Raw genomic sequence first — 7928 nt, 5'->3', positions numbered from 1 at the left:
AAGCTGCAGCCTGCCAGCTGCACCTCCCTGCATTGAGCTGATGCTTCTGCCTGGAGAGAGCAGGGGCCGTTAGCTCTGGCCTCTTGCCTCCCCTCCAGTGAGAAGAGTCCTTGACAAAGTGATGCCAAAGCACCTGGTCTCTTGCATCTCAGCCGGCCTGGAGAATGGGGCTGCCCTAGATAGGTGGACATGGGTGCTGACCAGGCTGCTAGAGCTGGCAACCCGCAGCCCTTCCCCTGAATGGTGACTCCATGGCCTCCCCTTGTACCTGGTTCTGCCTCCTCCCTGGGAGTCCCCAAGGGGAGGGGACATGGGATGGGCTGCTGTCTGCCTGCAGACACTGTCCTTTCCTTTGCTCTGCTCTCCCATTGCCCAGCGGAGGTCGGGGGAGTGACTTTTCCCAAGCCCTGGCTGCCCAAGAAGGAGCGTTGCTAGCCCAGGCCTGGGGCTGCCCTAGCTGGAGCCTCTGTAGGAATGTCTAATAGAGCCAGCTCCCTTGGACAGGCTGCCTTGGCCCTGAGCTCCCATCTTACCAGCTCCCCTGTACATGCCCACGCCCAGCTCCAGGAAGGCAGAAAACTGAGGCACAGGTGGGGCTGAGCCCAGCTCTCCTTAAAGGGCCAGTCCCCCTGCCAACAGCATCTTTGTTCACCACCCAGAAGCCACAGCAGCAGGCAGTGCCAAAGCAGAGATGCCTGGGCTCAGCACCAGGCAGGAGAGCGTCGTTTAGCTCTGCTGGGCGGAGAGGTGCCGTTCCAATTGCTACCTAGACAGGAGCGGCTGGACTCATGATTCTTCATTGGTCTGTGCTGTTGTGACCCTCTGGAATGGTCCCATGTCTGTTGGGCTGTCCCGAGTGGTTTGTTGCTGGCAGGACTCTTACTGGGGCTGGGCAGATGAAGGTGTCCGTGTTGATGCAGTTCCTAGTCCATGTCCGGGCTTGACAAGGAAGGAGTAATGCTAGAGGAGCTCAAGGTCAGAAGGATATTGTACAGCAGCCTCCAGAAGCTAAAGGCGCTGGCTTGCTCATGGCTCTCCTACCTGGGGTTATAGATACGAGACGTTACCTGTAAAGTACCCTTGACTTTCATCCTTGGGTTGAGAAAGAGGCCGCTCATGGGTACACAGATGTGACACCTCATTGGCACCTCCTGTCATCTGCACCCCTTAGGCACTAGCAATTTCATAGCATGGCTCTGCCTGTGCTGAGAGCACTGCTGCCCCTAGGGCCGGAGGTGAATCCCCATTAGCAGTATGGGATCTGTGACAAACTCAAGCGAGCGTTCGATTCTGTCCAGCAGAGGGAACCAGTGCACAGTGCCAGCAGGGTCTGTGCACCATGACTGCTCCCAGCACCTCTTCCTTTCAGCAGCAAGGAGCTGTGATTTTTGGCCTGGAGGCTGAACTGGTGTGTAGGAGGAGGAAAAGAGTCATAAACCGACCACCCACCAAAGCTCCCTCAACAGTCAGGTGGAGCCTGGAGTTACCTTGGCTGGAGCCCAGCACAGGGGACTCTCCCTGTCTGACATTTCATCCCAGGAGGACACAGCTGTCCTGCACCAGCATAGGCCCAACCCCACCCCCAAACTGTGCCAGAGGCCGGCCTCCTTCTCCAGCACCTCAGCGGTGATCTGCTCCTGTCTGCCCGCGGCCGGCTTTGCAGCGCCTGTGACAGTGCAGCAGAAATCCCAAGGTCGTGTCCGCACTGGAGGACTGTGGCTCTGGGCCCCGGTGCTAAGGGGCATAGCTGCTGGAGAGAGATGTACGGTGGCGATGGACTATTTGGTGGCCTGGCCCTTGTGAATTGGGGCAGCTGGTTCATCTGCCTCCTGAGTCATGTCCCCATGGCTGTGTGGTTTGCCCAGGAACTCTTGTTCATGGCTCCCCCATGGCGGTGATGTCGGCACACTGCCAGCAGGTGGTGCTATTGTGCTGGCCACTAGAAGCCGCAAGGGCTAGTAAATCACCCAAGGCCTCTCCTTCGAGTTATCAGTCCCCCGTTTGTAGGGGGAAGCGTTTATTGGGGTGTGTTCAAAATAAGCCAAGGTTGTTCTCAGGGCTCTCACCTGGCCTGAGAATCAGGCTCTGGAGGTGGCCAAGGGGCAAAAAGGGGATGTTTGGCGAAGCATGGGAGTGCGTTATGCTTTTCAGTTTATTTATTTATGATCAGCAGAAGTGGGGCTGTCCCGCAAAAGCTCATCACCTAATAGATTATTGTGTTAGTCTTTAAAGTGCTACTGGACTGCTCTTTTGTTCTGCTAGTACATAGACTAGCCCGGCTTTCTCTCTGTTACTCTTTTATTTTGGGCGGGAGTGGGAGGTAAGGCCAGAAACTGCTGGCTCAGAGCTCATGGTCACTACAGCTTGCCGTGTGCCTGCTTCCATCACTAAGGGCCCCCAGAATCCTTGAGCAGCAGGCTCAGAATCCAGGCCAAGGTTTTACATCCGCCAGGAAGATGATCTTGACTGGCTGTTGTTTCGCTGCCTGTCTGGAGGTAGGACTCACCCACTCCATCTGGCATACAGGGGACAAGGTCAGCCTGATTTCTGGGCCCATCTACACGATCCTCTTTCCAAAAGTTCTGGTTCCCTCTTACAAGCTCTTGGTGTGGCGGTTGCGGTGGCTGGAGGCCAGGTATCAGCGGGCCTGTAGTTGCCAAAGGGTTAATCAGGTTATTTATCGTTCAGCAGGTGCGACAGTCCCCGTGGAGTAGAGGCTCAGGGTGTGTGGGCTGGTTTGCATCAGTGCTGGTGCATGTCACAGCTGCGCCTATGAATCACCACTTGGGTCCCAGTGCTGTGAGTTGGGTGGCATCCCACAGATGCTTGTTCTCCTCTTCAAAGCTTCCTGCACCTCGGAGGGTTTCTGCTCCACAAGGGCTCTGGATACAAAAGGGAGGGTGAGGCCAGGTCAGCATGGAGCAGGGAAACTTGCAGAGCACTTACTTATATCCTTTCCCCTAGATCTAGCAGCTGTTGTACCACAGAAAAATGCCTATCATTTCTAGAGTAGCTCTCACAACATTTTGTATGTGGGGAAACTGAGGCATGTTGAGACTTGACTTGTTTGAGGTCAGCCAGCAGCAGGTCTACGAATAGAACCCAGGTGTCCTGAACATCAAGCTGGTACTTGATGCACATGGTTGCTTCTGTGATATCTGCGCTTTCCCTTTTAGATCTTTGCCTCTTCTAAAAGGGAAAGCAAACATATACAGAAGCGACCATGTGCATGAAGTGCTGGCCCAATGTTCAGGCCAGTACTTGTCTGGTACTGATACTGGCCTGATGTTCAGGCCAGCCCTGTGTCTGGTGCACAGAGACTCTGTTATGCTAAGTAGCATCCAGCCTATTGACCTTCACAGTTTCTTTGGCTCTGCTGCCCTCTGTCAAGCCCAAGGACCAGGGCTGGGACCCAAGTGCTGGCCTGCCATGGTCCGTGTGCCTTAGCCCTAATGAAGTACTGAGGGTCTGGCTCTCCTCTGGGGCAGATTGGTAGCTGTCTGCATCTTGGCAGTCAGTCCTGCCACCTACCCTACAATGGTGCCTTGGCACTGCCCTTCTAGGTGATGCACCAGCCAAGCAGCTCAGTTCTCTGTCTGTGAAATGGGCCTAATAATTCCCCTGCCCTCTGTCTTTGCTGTGGCCATTTCGCTGCTTGCTCATTGGGGTGTGGACTGTTTCCTAGGATGGTGTAAGGTCCTGCTGTGGGTGCAGGGGGCTAGACAAGACCAATACCCGGGTGTAGTGGAGACACTCAGATAGGATACGCAATATCTTTCATGACAAGAAGGATGGTCAAGTGGTTAGAGCCGGAGCACGGCATTTGTGAGACCTGGGGTCAGGTTCCTCCTTTGCCACAGATTTCGTAGGTGACCTTGGGCAAGTCCCATACCTCCAGGTATTTAGGCGCATAACTACACTGGAATCTGGGCCTCAACCTCGTTGTTGCCTGTGAGGATTGGACAAGGAGCAATGGGCTTAAATTGCAGCCAGCTGGAGGTTAGGCAAAACTTCCTGCCAGGGTGGTTAAACACTGGAATAAATTGCCTAGGGAGGTGGTGGACTCTCCATCACTGGAGTTAGTTACGAGCAGGTTACATAGACACCTATCGGGGATGATCTAGATGGTGCTTGGTCCTGCTGCGAGGGTAGGTGACTGGACTTGACGACCTCCTGAGGTCCCTTCTAATTGTGTGATGTGTCAGTACAGTCCTTAGCGCAGCAGGGTCCTGATCTCAACCAACCTTGGGCAGCTACACCTGAGAGCAGGCAGAGTAAAAACTGCCTCAGATAATCTTGACTGCTGATTGTTGTTTCTCCAGCACGCCTTGCCCCAGCCCCACCCTACCTAGGTGACTGTCTGAGCTGGAACATTTCCAGGTGTCCATCCTAAGCTGGCTGGGTGTGGGAGAAAAGGTGAATATACCACTGCTCCTGAACCCTGTATCTGAGAGAGCATTAACCCCCTTCTTCCCCCGGTAATGCAGTGCTTTCCAAGCTGTCCGTTTCAGATTGCTGGCTGTCCTTAGTCCCATTTCACAGGAAGGGAAGCAGAGGCATAGAGCTGGGTCAGGCAGCAATGTGGTGGTGACCAGACCCCAGGCATCCTGGCTGCAGGCTCGATGCTCAGTAGAAGAGGGGGATGAGAGACAAGACGAAGTGGAGAGAAGAGAGTTTGAAAGGGGCTGTTGAACCCAGGCCATTGACTGGCCAAGGCGCTAGAGAATATGCTAGCTTGGCCTTACCCTGCAGGCATGGCCAGGGCCTCAGAGGTGAGAGCGTGGCTCACTAGGTGTTTCATGTCCCTCTCTAGTGGCTAGTCGCCTAAGAGGATACAAGTGACTACACTGAGCAGCTAGGAGTAGATTTTCTCCTTCAGTGGAAGCCCCAGCTGTCAGAGATGAAGATCATGGACACTGGTCCTGGCTGGGGAACTGCAAGGGAGGAGAGTTATTGCCCTTAGAGTGGGAATGCCCCCAGCCGGGTGTCTGCCAGGACTTCAATTGTCTGAGAGGCGTCGCATGGGAATCAAATTCAGTGGACTTACAGCAGGGATGAACTTGGCCCGTGAGCTCCTCCGGCTTGTCCACAGCAGCGTGGACTTCTCTGTGCACCCTCCCCGCTCTCCTGTTACTGACACCCCCCCCCCCACAGCTGCCCAGTGTGCTAGACCATGGTGCCCTCTGAGCCTGTGTTACGACTCCCAGGCCGTGTCTACACTAGCCAAAAACTTCGAAATGGCCAGGCCTTGGTGGGGGTGGGAAGGGCTGTGAATACGCTGTTCCTTCCTCCTTCTCCACCCCCCTCATACCTGGGCTGGAGCACCTGGAAGCTCTGCCCCTGCGGCTCCCATTGGTTAAGCATCACAGCCAATAGAAATTGTGGGGGCAGTGCCTGCAGGCAACAAGGGGACAGTGCCCAGTTGCCTGCCCCCTTCCCTCCCCAGAGCCTGTGCCACTAAATGGGAGACACCCCAGGTGAGTGCCCCACAGCCCAGCCCCCTGCCCCAGCTCTGAGCCCCTGGCACCCTCTGGACCCCGCACCCCAACCTCCTGCATCCTACATCCTGCACAGACCCTGCACTCCTGCTGCAGCCACCTGCCCCGAGTCCCCTCCTGCCCCGTAACGCCTCATCCTGAAGCCTGCACCCCCTCCAGCATCTAATCCGCTGCCTCATCTCAGCCTCCTCTCACGCTCTGAACCCCCCATTTGGGCCCCATCCCAAGCCTAGGGGGACCAACTGAATCTCCTGGCCCCGGGCCACTGGTAGAGATATCCCAGCTCTGCCTGCCCAGCCTGACTGCCACCCTGTGTGCTGAAGGTGTGTGTGAGGTGCAGCAGATAGTCCCTGCCCTCAATGCAATCAAAGGCAGCTCTGGATTTCCTCCTTCATCCACACCTGCAGTTGCGCAATTCCTGCTGGGCCTTGGGGCGCTGGCCTTGCCAGGTTACGTGCCCTGCTCTAGATTGGATCCCTTCTTCAAAACAGGGCTCCCAATCAGTGTGGTCTCCCACCCCACTCCTCTGCCTCATGACCCTCCTTTTTGGCAGGATTTCAAAGCACTTACCAGGGTAAATTAAGTCTCTTCCTCACTTGTTGGGAAACTGAGGCACACAGCCAGGAAGGAACTTTCCCACACCCTCAGCCTCCTGGCCTCCAGCCACTAAGATGCCCTGATGGTGCCAATGTCAGCAAGAGGCAGGCAATGGCATTGGAAACCATGAGAGCTGCCTAGGCCCTGTTCCTGAGTCCTTGGGTGTGGGGGGGCTGGATTTGGGGTGCCCAGGAGGAGGGCAGTGATGAGCGGCAGATTATGCAGTTGTGAGACAATTCCTTGTCACAAAGCCCCCTTTTCTGTGGCTGCTCAGCTCCAGTTAGATCCATCCCCCAGCTCCGTCCTAGGGGCCATCCAGCTGGGGGAGCCCACCTGGCACCCTAAGGCTGAGCACCTCCCAGCCATTACCATGAGGGAGACGTGAACCCAGGCTTCCTGCATCGTGCCCTGCCACCAGGCTGGGGCCTTTTGGCTCACGGGCACAGCTGTCCATCCCCATCTGCCCAGGTGGGTGTCTGCTGGGCTCAATGACTTCAGAATCAGTTTTAACAGACTCCATCGGAATCTGACTTGTGAGTTTGCCCTTCCCTGTTGGCTATGGCTGCCGGTTCTCTCCCCGCTTGTGTCTCTGCACCAGCCACCAGTTGCAAACAGCTGCTGCTGGGCGTCCCCTAAGCTAAAGGAGAGAGCGTGTGCCTGCCACAGGGAAACAGCCTGGCGAGTGAGGTCAGAAGCTCAAATGCCCCGTGATGGTTGGAAACTCCAGGTGATTCACAACAGGAAGCGTGTGTGTGTGAGACAGGTGCACCAGAGCTGGCAGGAGGGTGAGTCACGGCCTGCTAGGGACGCATTGCTAGCGTGCAGCTCTCTCAAGGGGTGGGGAGAGCACCTGGGCTGTGTGGAGGGAGAGGCCGCATTGACCTGATGCCAAATTTTCCCCTGAGTTCAGCTGACGTGCTAGCAATGAGTGGCTGCCTGGGAAGGCAGTGTGGCCTAGTGGAAAGGGTGCTGGACTGTGACTCAGGCGCCTGCATTCTCAGCTCAGACTGGAAAAACTCATCCCTCCCTCTGTGTCTGGGCCGTAGATGCTGGACTGGCAGGGGCCAGTGAACACAGGCCAGCGAGTGGCCCCCAGAGAATTCCGAGCCCAGGTCTCTTGGCGAAACCCCCAGTCTTGATTTGAAAAGGGTCAGGGATGGAGCAGCCACAGTGTCTCACCCAGCGGAGTGCGAATGCCTTAGAGCAGGTCTCTCCGTGGCGCTTGATGTGATGGGGCGTGCTCTCCACTGGGGCGTGCTCTGGGTGAACTGGGAGCTGCCAAAAGGGCCAGTGTCGGAGCTGAGTCTGGAGGGCCCCTCTTCCACGCTGGGAGTGACTGTGAGTCTCTGGGTCATCTCTCAGGAAGCTGACGGAGCCGGGCCTCCAGCCCAGGCACACCAGGGCACAGGGGCTTCCCCTGCAGGGGTGGGGGAGCTGGAGCTGGGCTCTAGACTTGGGTTATAGGGGAGCTTCCTAGAAACTTGCTTCTCCCCCACCCCCAGCTGAATTGGTTGGCTGTAGCCCTGCAGGGTGGTCAGGCAACTCATTACCTGGGCCTCTCTCCCCCTTTTTCACACCCCGGTGCCCCCAAGGACCAGCTGACCCCCCATGGTGTTTCAGGAGGAACGCCCCCGATGTCAGCCCTAATGGTGCAGCAGGCACAACCTCTCTGCCACTGTGACGGTATTCCAGCCGCCTCTGGAGCAGCCTGGGGCCAGGCGGGCTGAGGCAGGCCACGGCTCTGCAGGGAGACCTGGGCTCACCCTCCCGCTGCAGCCAGCGCTTCATCCTTCAAACTCTTGCTTAACCTGACCTCACAAGGGGACCTGCTCC

The sequence above is a fragment of the Carettochelys insculpta genome, chromosome 24, assembly GCF_033958435.1.
Source record: "Carettochelys insculpta isolate YL-2023 chromosome 24, ASM3395843v1, whole genome shotgun sequence".
Lineage (NCBI taxonomy): Eukaryota > Metazoa > Chordata > Testudines > Carettochelyidae > Carettochelys > Carettochelys insculpta.
Note: the sequence above shows the minus strand (reverse complement) of the source record.